The 13,935-nt window shown below is 43.7% G+C and overlaps 1 protein-coding gene and 1 long non-coding RNA gene across 8 annotated transcripts in view; one reads left to right on the top strand and one right to left on the bottom strand.

The window, feature by feature from the left end:
- The window catches only part of PBX1 (PBX homeobox 1), a 308,844-nt gene that overhangs the window by 40,854 nt on the left and 254,055 nt on the right, over positions 1–13,935 (top strand). The gene's annotated exons all lie outside the window — the stretch shown is intronic.
- Positions 4,374–12,291, bottom strand: LOC139081669 (uncharacterized). The gene is made up of 3 exons (XR_011536861.1): positions 12,181–12,291; positions 12,001–12,046; positions 4,374–4,484 (listed from the first exon to the last, which is right to left on the bottom strand). It is a non-coding gene; the product is annotated as an uncharacterized lncRNA (long non-coding RNA).

The following is a 13,935-nucleotide window of genomic DNA, read 5'->3' as shown; positions in this document are numbered from 1 at the left end:
GTGCTGCTGGCGTTTGTTGTTCTTTCAGATTAGGCATAATACAATCTCCTTACTTCAAACTCCACTGTTTAAAATGTTTGATGATTTGTGAAAGCCTTCCCGTAAAAAGCAGTTGACCAAGCATGTAAATAATAAAAACTATTAATATAAATGTATATTGAACATTTCAATGTTTAGAGTGCTGGGTTTATATACTTAAGATTGCTCGGGATTATATAGCCGGTTCAAAGAAACAAACTTTTAAACGGTTTTATAAAGTGAACAGAATCTATTTGCATACCAATTCCAACTTACGCTCTGTTCAAAAAAGTAGGTCTGATGGTACCTCTTTGTGGAAATAGTTTATTAGCAATTAGTGTTCATGTCGAATAAAGTTTTAAGATTTTATTTTTCACTAAAATTCTTTAAATTCAGATATTTTTGGTAATTCATGCTTTCCCTCCAATTTCCCTAGATTGGTAAGATTTTACTGCAGTTACACTCTCTTTTCTTATAATAACAATGAACATGTTGAAGATAGTGACCATATAGAAGGGCATGGGCAGGGCGAGAGTAATTCCTTTCAGCTTTAAGGGATTTAAATTTTTTTTTTCATTATTCAAGAGTTATACTTTTTTCTCTATATTTAAAACAACTTCCATCATCTCCTCTAATAAATGAGTTCTGTAATAAATTTACGATGTCTGGTAATCTGATGTTGTATTTGCTTACTGTCTGTCTTTCCCACTGTAACATGAGCTTCATGATAGCAGAGACTTTGTCTTGTTGCTCTATCCTTAGCACCTAGAAGATTCCCTACCATATGACGAGGACTTCATATTTATTTAATGAATGAATGAAACAGTTAATGCTTTATTTGTGTGTGGTAACTGATGATGCTTGCAAACTTTGTATAAAATAGGTTGCATAAACATTCATACTGCCTTATGTATAACTTAATTTTTTTGATGAGAGAGGGAGGAATTTTGGAATCTTATTAGATCGTTTGTTTACAGAGGATGGCATAACTAACCCTGCCATGAGGTATTGGGAAGTATTCCAAAGTGACATTGGAATTGGGTTTCTGGATCTTGAAGGATGCAAAAGGAAAGCCAGAGTGAGTCCGTGGTTGATACCAGGCTGAGTGCACAGCATGCACAGAGGCCTAGAGTCATATCAGCCTTATGGCCAGAGTCCATCACAGAGTCAGATGATGCCAAGCTAAGGATTTCTAGTTTGGAAGATTTAAATAGCAGTGCCTTGAAGGACATCAAGATTATTGGAGGCTGCATAGAGCTGCTGAGGAAGGTTAAGAGAAGAGAGTAAATTAGTTAGGTTTTGAGCAGCCTGTTGGTGCTAAGAGGCAGTTGGAAATATATGTCTGAAGCTGCAGAGAGAGATCAGGGCTAGGGATATAAATTTGGGTGCAATCAGTATGTAAATGGCAATTGATGTCATGAGAGGGAATGTGATGATCCAGGAGCGTCTATACAGAATAGAAGAGGAGCAGGGTAGAACTTCAAGAGCGCCAAAATATGGAAGTTGGGTAGAGGATGGAAGAAGAAAAGGATTATTAGAGAGGCAGAAGAAAAACATGGAGGGAGTGGCATCTTAAAAGCCAAGGCAACTTGGAGAATTATTGGTTTATCCACATCATTAAATGCCATGGCCTTCCTCTGGACTCTCATACTTCTGTCTTAACATATATTATGTTACATTTGTCTATTTATTGTCTTTGTCCCATTAGTTTGTGAGCTCCTTGAAACCAGGGTTAAGATGTGTTTTATCTTTGTGCCTAGATCAGGAATGGCAAAGAGGTTTCGTTTCCTGTGTCAAGTCTGAGAATTCTAAGCTACATCCAGGGCTTTCAGAGAGAGAGAGAGAAAGAATGCCTTAATCCATTAATGGTTTCTGATATGGCTTCAAGATCAGAGACTGGTGGTAACTTGCCATGTGTTTTTCATCTCTGCGTTAGGCACTCATTCATTCATTATTCAAGTACTGTGCCAGGTACTCAGTAAATGTTTATTGAATAAATGTTTCATGGTTAAAGGCTTGCAACAGCCTGCACAAGCAGTGCTAAAGGGATCTGCCCAGGGATGGGCAACCTTTGAGAGCCCAGCTGACGTCAGCCTCAGAGCTGTGTGACTGTTACTCCGTCCACACGTGCCGAAGTGTACTGGTTAGCTCAGAGTCCTTGTAGACAGAGTGCCAGATGTCAATGATTTGAGTACAAATACTGTTCGCTTTTGTAAGTATTTAACTTATTGGGATACACTTGCCTCTCACTTGATCTTTGCATTACTCCAAAAAGAGAGATTGGTCGTATGTTGTGATCTCTGTTGGACAGATGAAGTAATAGAGATATATATTACTTGAGTAATTAACAAAGCCCAGACTGAGCTGGGAGTGGAACACGGGTCTGACTCCCACTTCTAGCTCTTGAGATTATGGCACAGGGATTGGCTTCTCCCAATCACAGAATATAGCTCTGCTCTTGGGGCGGCTAGAAGAGCGTGGCGCCTCATTTTTCAGAAGGGTGTTTCCTTGGGCAATGGGCAGACTTTGGGGTGGTGGAAGGTTGGTAGGAGGAGGGGATAAATGATTGGCTCCCAGAGGCTTCCTGGGCTCCCAATTCATGATTCATGTTCTTTCTCTGTAGCTAATTTTTGTTAAGTATAAGAATTCCAGGAATCTTTCAGGAATTGGGGGAGACCACTCTCTCCTGAAATATAAAACATCTGCTCTTGGTCTCTTTGGAGCTCCACTATCTGAGGGAAAAACATGGAAAAAGAGTTGATATGAAACAGACATTGTTTCAAACAATAAATCCCCCTTTACTCATTAATGAGAAAATAAATTTAGGGACAAAGGTGTCAGACTTTTCAGGAGGCCTCTCTTAGCACTGTGTTTTTGAATTTTCTGGGCAAGTGAGAAGTTCAGAGCAAAAGACTAAGTCTCTAAGAACACAAAATTGTGGGTGTTGGTTAGACATGGCCTTCCCCCTGAAATCCCACGACGTTTCAGTGAGTTAGGCAATTGTTTTAGGGGACCAGCACTTTCTTTCTCATAATCAGAGACATAAACACCTGAGGGTATAGAAGCATGGCCGGACATGTATAACAATCTAAAAAATGTGCAGGTAAATTCCTAAAATCACCATTTTCGTGGTCCTGCATCCTTCCTTCCTTTTTCTTTTAACCCTTGTCCATCCCCACAAATTCCCTTTCTGTTCTCAGGCTGCTTGAGGCCTTCCCGTCCCCCTTTACCCTGGGCACTCTGACATTCTCAGCCTCTTCTAGAGTCTGAGTGTTACTCTTTGGACAAATCACTGTGAACCACATGGATTTCATGAAATCACCTAAAACCTGTCTGTTGAGTTTGTCAAGAACCTTGGACACAGGGAAGGAAGAAGGAAGGCAAATGAGTTTAGGGGTGGAGACCATTCTGATTTTGCACGGCTGTATTCCCGGCAGCTAATCCAGTGACTGGCCCATAGTAGGCACTCAATCTCTGTTCAGTGAAATGTGATGAAGAATTTAATTGGGGGATATGGTAAAAGATGAAGGGGGAGCTAGACAATGCAAGGGCATCTTCAACAGAGAAGGAAGGAAGGAAGTCTCATGACTGGGGGTGTCAGAGCACAGGCTTCCAGGCAAAGTAACAGAAACGGTCAGAGAATTTCCAAGATCGAAACTTGTTATACCAAAGGGTTGGTGCAGATTCACAGATGCCCTGTGTCAAGGGCCTCAGCCTTCTGTGTCTGCGTGTCTCCTTTTGTTCCATTAGGTTCAGTACTGCGGCGAATGGTGTCTGCCACCTCAAGTTGCCTCCCCTGCCCCTCTGTCCCCGCTTGCTATCAGCCTGCAAGCCTTAATGCAACACGCTCTGGCGCCAATAACAGTCTCCTCGCTGAAAGAGAGACTTGAGGGACTGGAATTGTGAGGGAAATGCAAGCTCTGGGCTTGGAGGGTGGTCCACGGCCCCTCCCCTTCACTTCTTTGAACCAGGGAAGGGGCTGGTTCCAGGGCTCTGTGGGAAAGCTCTTTTGAAGAGCCATGCACTTGGGCCATGGGGCACCATTTCACTTTAGTTGAGGGGGTCCCTGTTGTGTTCTAAAGAAAATGTGGTGAGGTTAACATAAAAGCAGAGTTTAGCAACCAGGAACCCAGTGGTCTGTATGGCCTCCTTTCTTAATTGCTGGTGAATGAAGCCAAGAAGGCACTAAGGGTGGGTGGGGAGCGCTTTTGTAAGAGGTTAAGTTCCTGGTGGAGTGATGATAGGATTAGCAACAATTTGGTGGAAACAGGCAGAAGACAGGAGGAGTACAAGTGATCAGTTCAGCTCTGTGTCCCTGTGTTCCCTGGTTCACCCATGGCCCTTAGGCCTGTTGTCCTGAATGATCACAGCGCTGGCACCACCCTTGTGGGGACTGGCGGTCAGCCCTCCTGCACATTCTGCCATGGATAGCACATTTGCATGCTCCCCTGTGCTTAGCGGCTGAGCTGGAAGATGGGGAAGAAAGAAAAGAGAAAATCAAATTAAATGTTTGACCAGCAGAATGAATTCTTTCTCCAGTCAAGCTGGCTTACATTTGACTTGCTTTTTATTTTCTAAACTTTCTGTCACCATAAATCCTTTTTCTTCTCCTTTTATCCGTTAAAATGTTTTTAATCTTTGTGCCAACACTTTGTCTTTTGGCTGGTTCTGTGTCTGTCCCAGCTCTGTAATCCCGTGCACGTTCTTTTTGTCACTTTCTTGTCTCTGGATCCGAACCCCAGTGCTTCGCTTTGAAATATTTTTCAGGTTTCAGGATTTCTTGCTTTACGCTTCGATCTTCCCTCGACCCTTCTTGGGGTCTGTTTTTTTTTCTACTTTGGGCCATGTTCATATTTCTGTCTTTCAAATAAAATTGTTTCTCTCATGTACACGTGATCGTGGGGGCTCAGTTCTCTTTTTGGTGTCTGTTTAGAGGAGTGAGTCCTGCTCAGAAAAAAAGGGGGAAAAAAAAGGCCCCTGGTCTTGGTTATCTTATGTTTAACTGCTTCTTTGCTTTGAGACATGGGAATAAAAATTACTTAGCTCATCCACCCTCCCCAGAGAATGGAAAGGAGGGTGACACACCTCGCGGGAAATGGGGGCAACCCCGTTTTGGAGGAAGGCTGCTTGATTTCTTAGGAGATGGGGAGTGAGGGCCAGCGCCGGGCCTGGCCTCCCACTAACATTTCTCTCAACTCACTTTACCTCCAGCAAGAGGAGAGCTGACAGCCTACAACAATGGCCTCCTTTCTTCTCCAAGGGCCAGTGTTTTGATAGTGTCAGGTTACACCCCAGCCTCCTCCTGGCCCATTTATAAACCTGACACGGGCAACATGATGTAATGTTATTTTTCAGGATCTCAATGAGGGAATTTTTTGCCCCAGGTCAGAAGAATGCTAGTTGATTTTTGCTGAAATGAACCATGGCATGGTATAATATATGGGCTCCTGCTTCAAGAAAGTGGAGGGAGGATAGAGTGGGGGTTTGCACTGGAGTTGGTAGTGAGGAGCAGGGCTTTTTTGTGTGGGCCTTCCACTTCCGGGTGCCCAAGCCAACCTTTCGCTGTTGGGAAGTGCTCTTGTGGAAGGAGGCCTGGCAGCTGCCTCTTTTACAGCTATCTTGCTGGGGTCTGTTGCTATTGTCTTGGTTTCTAATGCATTGCCATTGAGCAGCTGCAGTGGCTGAGACTGAACTAGGAAATGACAATAGAAAGGAAAGAGGGACAAGGAAGGACTTCCATGTGACTGGGTCCGTCTTCCAGGCGTGGGTTCGCCCACCCTTTTGCAGCCCTGCTCCCCTTGCTGTGGTCGAACTGTGCTTCTCCACTTGGCTGGGAGCATGGAAAGGGAGCATGATGGGTTGCTGATGGGTCTGTGGGCTCCTTGTGCTCCCTCCCTTCAAGCTGCTGCCTGTGGCCTTTTTGTGGGACAGTACCTGTACCCTAAACATTTTAGAACAGTTCCGTTTCTATCTTTACGTTTGCTTTGAATCCGAAGTTACAAAAAATTCTACAGTGAAAAGTTGCCTGGCACTCGTTGGGGACATTGCCATATACCGAGGAAGAGATTGGGAATGTGACAGGGCTCCCACCTCTGTCCTCATCTCCCCAGCCCCTCTCACCTTCTGGGGGTGACCGTGTTACCACTGCCTCATGAGAGGTGGTAAAGCATTGTGGTTAAGAGCACTGGAGATGGAATCCACCTCGGCTTCCCAATCCTGGCCCTGTTATTAATTGTCCGATTGATCTTGGGCAAGTTATTTGAACTTTCTGCCTCGGTTCCTGATCTGTTAAGTGTCAGGAATAATAGATCTGCCTCAGCGGGTTACTGAGCAGATTAAATGAGTTAATATACGGAGAGTTCTTAGAGCAATGCTTGGCGCCTACGGAAGACTATGAGAATTTCCTTTAAAAAGTTCTTCCAGAAATATTTTTATAAATTATAAATATATTTATATTTTCTCTTCCTGTGTTTCTCTTTCTATGTTAGACTCCAAGATTTAAGTGGCTTATATTCGGGCCTTATGTTCTAATTTTTGACCCATAGTACTTTGTTACCATACCTATAGGCAAAGCTGTCTGAGGCCGTCACCTAGATATTTATACCCAAAGCTATGTAGGACTGCCAATGAAAGCATTTTACACCAATCACACTGAACTTGGCACTATCCTCAGGGCTGATCACACCCTTGACCGACTCTCAGCCATTGCGCTGTGTCCTCTACCTTAAATGCATTCCCCTGCTCCACACCACCTGGCAAACTTGTCTTCTTTCTTCAAGCACCAGCTCAAATATCAGTAGTGCTGGAAAGCTATTGTTACCATTCCCAGGATCCTCCTGTGAGTCCCTGTAGACTGGGCAGGGATCTCTGTGCTAGCATTAACACACTGAGCTGTTGTCACGGTCTGTGTCTATGTGTATAAGGGAACCCCAAGCTCTCCCAGCACCAGCACCAGCAGTTAGCACAGCCCCTGCTGTATGGTTAGTGTTCTATATTTTTAATAAATAAACAAATAAATACTTTTTGGTGACAACAGTATAAATTGGTTGCCTTGGTGAAGAAACAGAGAAATTAAACTCCGTGTTAGGATCTGACTGAACTCTCAGCCTGAGGTAGGATGACTCCAAAGCGTGCACTGTCTAATGCTGGGCTTTGTAGCTGCAGCTAGACTGCCCCGTCGGGTTCTCTCTCTTCTCCTGGAGCCTAGGGTGGGGATCCCAGTGGGCACTCAGAGCCTAGGAAGAAGACCTGGCATGCAATCATAGCCTTGCCAAAGAAGTAGGACTTGAGCAAGTAAACTCCATCAACTCGCAGGGATAATGTTTCTGGGGTATTTCTGTGGGATGTCTGATGGAGGAAAAAGAAAAAGAAAACATAGAATAGAAGAAACCAGGCACAGTTCTTTGCCCAAGTAACACTCAGGAAGCAAAGTATATTTCTGTTATTTCCCCAAGTTGGGACCGTCAGTGGTTGGGTCTTTCCTGTGTATGCAAGTACGTGAAAACAGGACAGACAAATTGAGAGGGTGGGTGTACTTTAGAGACCATTTTGTCCAACCTTCTCATTTTACAAATGAGGAAAGTGAGGCAAAGGATTAAGTGACTTGACCAAGGATACCAAGGACAAGGACTTGACCTATTTTATGACAGGGGCTACTATTCAGATCTGAGGACAATGGCTCTTCCAGTACCTAGCCATGCTGCCCTCTGAATTTCAGTTTACACCGTCAGCTCAGCCCATAGCCATCTCCCTTTTCTGCAGTTGGACCTTTCTTGTCTGTTCCTTCTTTCTTTCTCTCTGGCTCCCGCCTCACCCATTCTCTCTGTCACTGTTGACATGTGGCTTGCGGCACTGGCAACCTTCCTACCTAGATTATTGATTTTTGCCAACTGGTTGCTGAAGGGTCTGCTCTCCCACTTTGCTCTGCCTTCCTTTTCACTCTCGGAAATGTAGAAGCAGCTCATAAAAGTGGGCTCCCACACATTTTGTAGATCTAAATTGGGCCTCAGTACAATGCACATGGTAATGATAAACAGCTTTGGTAGGGAATGACCAGTTGGAGGGTTAGGCTGGCTTCCCTGATCATGTCACTTGAACTCTGGAAGCATGTTCAACTTTTTCCTTTATTCTTGGGTAGTGAGGACCCTTCAAAACTGTATATTTCTGAGATAGTCAAAGGAAGTTTATAGACACAATTTCTACATGTGGTAACCAATGTACGAAAATAAGAAAAAGAGTTGCATGTCATTTCTTTTTCTTTTATGAACAATCTATAGGTTAGCCTGGTCTTGTTGACCACTTTATTTCCATTTCTACTTGTGGCTGAAATAGTCTTTGAAATCACCACAAGCAATTTTTAAAAAGCTAATTCATTATCTTTTTCCCCCATATCTAATTTTCTCTGCACTGATAGATATAAAAAAGAATATAAAATAAGCAAACAATAACTATTTTTGGGGAGTAATTTTTCCTTCTTTCATTTAATGGACTATTGGTAAAGGTGGAATATTCTTGATTTTATATGGTGTTGATTCCCCACAGATGACTAGTGTTCAAATGCTAGCCTTCTACGTGTTAGGTACCAAATTGACCTTTTTGTGATCAATTTGTTTTTATCCAGCTTTATTAACAGCCAACCGCTGAACCATTGATTGGATCGACGAGGTGCTGATGTGAAACGATCACTAAACGTGGCCAAAGTAACCAGACTGACTTTTGTGTGGTTTTGTTTTCTGGACAAGGACTCTCTTAGTTAGAACAGCATTTAATTGTGCCCACCACAACTAAATAAAACCCACGAGACAGTTACAAATGACCTGTCACAAGAGGGGAGGAGTGTGAAGTCGAAGAACGAACGGGAGGGAGAGCCTACAGGCCTTCTGTGAATGACCATAACACCCTATTGACTTTGGGGTTTGGTTTCCCTGGGCCGGATATGCCTGGAAGGGTCTTAAAGGTTAAGAGCCAGGAGTCTGGAGAGGCGAAGGGTTATTGTATTTGGTTACTGAGGTGACTTCCACATGGTCACCATGGAAATCCTTTTCACTGAGGTCTCCTGAGATGACGAACCTGGGACCTGTCCGTGTGGACTCTGGTCATGTGAACTGTGTGGGACAGGGATTGAAAGGTTGGCTAAGTCTCTTTCTATATTTGGCCTCTGGAGCTGCTGCTGTGTGACTCCCAGTAAGCTTTCCAATGGCTGTTCTCCAAACCTGGGGCTGAGTCAGTGTGCGAACAGGTCTAGGCCAGTCCTTGACGGAGCCATGTGCCTAGTCCAGGAGGCCTGCTGCTACTGCCCTGTGCCCTGTAGTCCCTGTGTCCATTCTCCGGGCCTCTTGCAGTTCTGTCTGTCCTTAAGTCTCTCTCCCCACCTTTTCCTTTCTCCTGCTCCTGTGATGTGTGGTGGGAAACTCCATTTACTGATCTGTGTCACAGTGTTGGTGGGAAATACTAAGCTAGGCCAAATAATAATACCTTGCAATTATTTAGCATTAGATTGGGTGTATCTCCCTTGGGAAATATATTCCTGGGAGTATACCAGTAAAATGAGTTTCAGTTAGCTGAATCATATTTTATAGCTACTGAAGTTATTAATTTAGAAATCTGTTCTCAAGGACAAAACCTGACCAAGGCCATCGCATCCACACACTGAGATTTTCAGTGAAGGTTTAAGAGGCATATTTTCTGATAAATTACATGGTAAAAACACTTTATGTAACCAAAAAAAAAAATCAAAATTGCATTTTCTTGATGCTAACTTGAGAGGGAGCTGCATTTTCTGAGATTATTCCGTCCTCTGAAATGTAGTAATAATAACCAATATTCATTGATATTTATCATGTGCTAGGCACCGTGCGAAGTCCATGGACATAAATCATTTCACATAATCCTCCTAATAATCCTTGAGGAATGGAATATATTTATCCTAATTTACAGATTTTGAGACTGAAGTTCAAGTTAAGTAGTTTGCTCAAGGTCACACAGCTGTCAGATGGTAGAACTGAGATTTGAACCCACCTGGAGTGTAGCTCCAGAGGTCCTATCAGATTACCTATTGACTATTTCTTTCCTGTTATGGATGAAATAGCATGCCTTCATCTCAAATATTATTCAAAAAACTCCTTAAGTTTATATGCTAAAGCCCATAGGCCACGTACTGATGTCTTTAAATTTTTATTTCCCTTAGAGCTTATAACTAAGGCTGATGTCTGGGGCTGGTCAGCTCAGTTGGTTAGAGCTAATGGGGCCAAGGTGACCAGGTTCAACCCCATATGTGTTTGTTAGCTGGGCTGAGTTTCATGGCCACAGAATTAACCTTTCACCTTGGCCAGCTGCCTCACAAAGGCACGTTGTTGATCGGAGAGAATAAGGAGGGGGTGGTGGATAAAATGGTGCAAACCACTTGACCAGCCACCCAAGACTGTGGATGGTGGTTCCATAATGTTCTCTCTCCAATTTGGGACTAGATGTTAATGCTGTTTTTAATAGCTTAAAACACCATTTCTTAGTGTGCTCCGTGGAGCCAATATTTGTTTTACTGTTTGCGTGTGAGGAAAGGTTGCCTTGTCAAGTCAGTTTGCGAAATTGGGAATTAAAGAGCTTTCTTAACTATGGGGCTTTAATATGTTAATGTCCGCTGTAAATCTCCCAGATCCTTAGGATGTGTGTGGTGGAGTAGGTCACATTTTCAGAATTTGTTTGACCTGAGGACTTTTTCCCTGGATGAGGATTCTTAGAAGCACACTTTAGAAAGCTCTGTCTTAAAGTGTGTTTGTTCTGTTGTTCTATTTATTTTAAATCCCTGTAGAGTGGTCTCTTTCCACCTCAGAGGAAAGTCAGTTGTAGCTAAAAAGATCAGTTTCCACACCCTCCAAACGTTTGTCTATGTGGATTTCCTTTCAGCAGGTTGTATCTTTGCCTCTCAAGTAGTCCTGCATCTCTTGTCTCATTTTCTCTTTTTTGCCCTCATTTGGTGACTAGGGTTCTGTTGCTGTCTCCGCACCACACGCCCCAAGTCCATGGCACAGCAGGGACTAGAACCCAGATCTCTGAGCTCTGGCCCATTTCTCTTTCCAGCAGCCTATGCTGCCTCCCAGTGGACAGAGCATTTGCGGGGAGTGGAGATATTCATCCTCAGTTCTTTTCTGGAAAGGGTTTGATTGGTGACTGTGAGCATTTCTTTGGCCTGCCTTTGCTCTCAATTTGTCAAGTGGCATTGTCTTACCTCTCGGGCAAGACTGAACGACCCCCATCCCCCACCCCCCCAAAATTAGCTGCATTATTAATAAACACTTGAAAGCATCACTTAAAGGTTCTAAGAGCAAATTCTAAATTGACTTTCTGCTGGGAGAATAATCACATTGGAGGGACTCAAGAGGGGATCACTGCCAGCCCCCAACCTTCAGGGGGTGCTGAAGTCCACTCGAATCTGGTCAGTCATGATCTTCTGCTCCAGTGCTCACTTTCTCCTTTATATCTCTCTTTAACTTTGTACAACTCCAGTGGCAATTTTGGTGGTCTGATAATTTGGAAAATAAGTGAAAGATAAATTCTATTTCATTTAACTTAAAAAAATTGAGCCCAAGTGAATAATCTTTATGCTCTCTTCCCCGGTCATATTTAGATGCTACTCCTGAATATATATAGTAGAGCTGCCAAAATCAGTAGGGTTTTTTACCAAGCTCTGCTTCAGCAATCCTATCACTTTCCTGAAGAATTCATTATACTGAAATAAACACATTAGGAACTCCTTGGTCTTTTACAGCTCTAATATTTATGAAGTACTGAGCCTCCCAGCCAGCCAACAAGGAGGCAGGTAATTCCCAGCAATCGGTTAAATAGACTTTGGTTGATTTGGATTGCAAAATATAGTTGCCCTGATTGGCCCCATATATGGACATGCATTGCTCTTCAGTCATTCAAAAGCTACCTAATTATGAATATTGAAGTATAATGTTCTGGCTTTTAACATAAGGCACTTACCTTTTAATTGGCCATCAGCTTTGTTTTTAGCTCAGATGTATCTCCACTGGGATTCAAATGAAGTGGGGAGACAATCAGCCAGTAAGCGGAGAAAAGGGTAAAATGATCGTGGATAATTAAGTGGCAGCAGGGAAAGTTAGGGTTAGGCTAGACGGAGAGAAACAAAAAAATGAAACTCACGGGAAACCAGCTCCCTTCACTGCCACACTGCCAGGCACACCCGTTTCGAAAGCACCTTTTAATTCCCCTTGTCAGCTTTCAGGTGGGACATCCGTACACGTTGGAGCTGACATCTATCAGCTTGATCACACACTTGACTCCTCCCTGCCCTGCGACTCTGAGCCAAGCAGAGGGCGGGGCGTTGGATGCTCGCTGCACAAACTTGGCAGGGAACAAAAGACTGCAAGCGAAGGCTAATTGGAAGCTGCCCCAAACTGCACTCTGTTGGAGCTATTTACAGTATCTTTCAAGCAGCCAACTACTGGATTATTCCGTTAAGGGGCTGTGGGTGGGGGTTAGGTGGGGAGTGCCCAAGGGGAGGAAAATGACCTGAAGATCCAGCTGGTTTGGACATGGCCATGGATGCTTTCTTAACCTCTTGAAATGCTAACTCCTGCAGGATCTCAATGCTTGGTACACAGTCTTCAACACTCCCCTTTACGGCAGGCGCAGCGTCCCTCTTCTGGGTCTGTGTCCCTTTATATTCTGGTGGAAGCTATGGTCCTCTCCCCAGCAAATGAACTTAGATACACGCATTGTTTTTTTCCCAAGTAATTTCAGGAAGCTAAGGAACCCCTGAAAGACTATCCATGGATCTTCTAATGTTGTCAGTTTAGAAAATCCTGCTTTAGATGCAGAGCTAGGGTCAGGAAGTTCTTCGGACTCTAGAGAAATGATAGTACGGGGACCTAGGACATCTTTGTGAAAGCTCCTGTGAACTGTGGCTTTTAGGTGTTTTTTGTCCACCATTCTTTCCCTCCTGCTCCACAGTGATTATAGTAAGTTTTATTTCTTTGTGATTTTGTAGTTTACAGGGAACTTTTTAAACGTCCAATTTAGCTCTTACCACAGTCCTGTGAGGTAAGCTGTACTGTAGCCCCATCACTCACGGCTTTTTCCATCAAAAGTTCCAGTTCTCTCAGACGCTCCATCCCACCTAACTATGTGCTGGGGTGATGGAGCAAGATGGGACTGGGGAAGGGAGGGAGGGGTTTGGGGGTGGGGGAGGAGCATCTACAGTGAGCACCACTCAGAGAGGTGAAAGTGGAACAGTTGACATGGCTCAGAGATCTAGGCACCTTCTCTCTCTCAACTTCTGGTGTTAAGAGGGGACAGGAGAACTATGTTTTCTTGATCCATGGTCGGATGTCACCAAGTCTGGGTGTCACCAAGTCTGATTTTATTGATTTTGAATCTGTGATCATTGTTGCAGCGACCTGGCTGAAGTTTACTTTTTTTTTTTTTTTGAGGAAGATTAGCCCTGAGCTAACATCCACTGCCAATCTTCCTCTTTTTGCTGAGGAAGACTGACCCTGAGCTAACATCTGTGCCCATCTTCCTCTACTTTATATGTGGGACGCCTACCACAGCATGGTTTGCCAAGCGGTGCCGTGTCCACACCCGGGATCCGAACCGGCGAACCCCAGGCCCCCAAAGTGGAGCATGCGCACTTAACCGCTGCGCTACCGGGCCGGTCCCTGAAGTTTACTTTTGTTTCCTTGATAAGGCAGACCCATGAAATAAATATTGTAAAGATCTAGGCAAATGTTTATAGAAAAACATAAGCAACTTTAGTGAAACATTTGTATTCAGGTACTTGAAAAACACCCACTTGTATTTAAAGATCCAAGATGCAGATCTACTTTATTATTTTATTGAAGCAGGTCTCATAAGTCACCATTTAGAGACTGTCTTTTGTTAATATAATTCTAGCTA

This window comes from Equus przewalskii, unplaced genomic scaffold (assembly GCF_037783145.1).
Source record: "Equus przewalskii isolate Varuska unplaced genomic scaffold, EquPr2 ChrUn-3, whole genome shotgun sequence".
Lineage (NCBI taxonomy): Eukaryota > Metazoa > Chordata > Mammalia > Perissodactyla > Equidae > Equus > Equus przewalskii.
The sequence above is the reverse complement of the archived record's forward strand: the minus strand, read 5'-3'. Positions and strand labels throughout refer to the sequence as shown.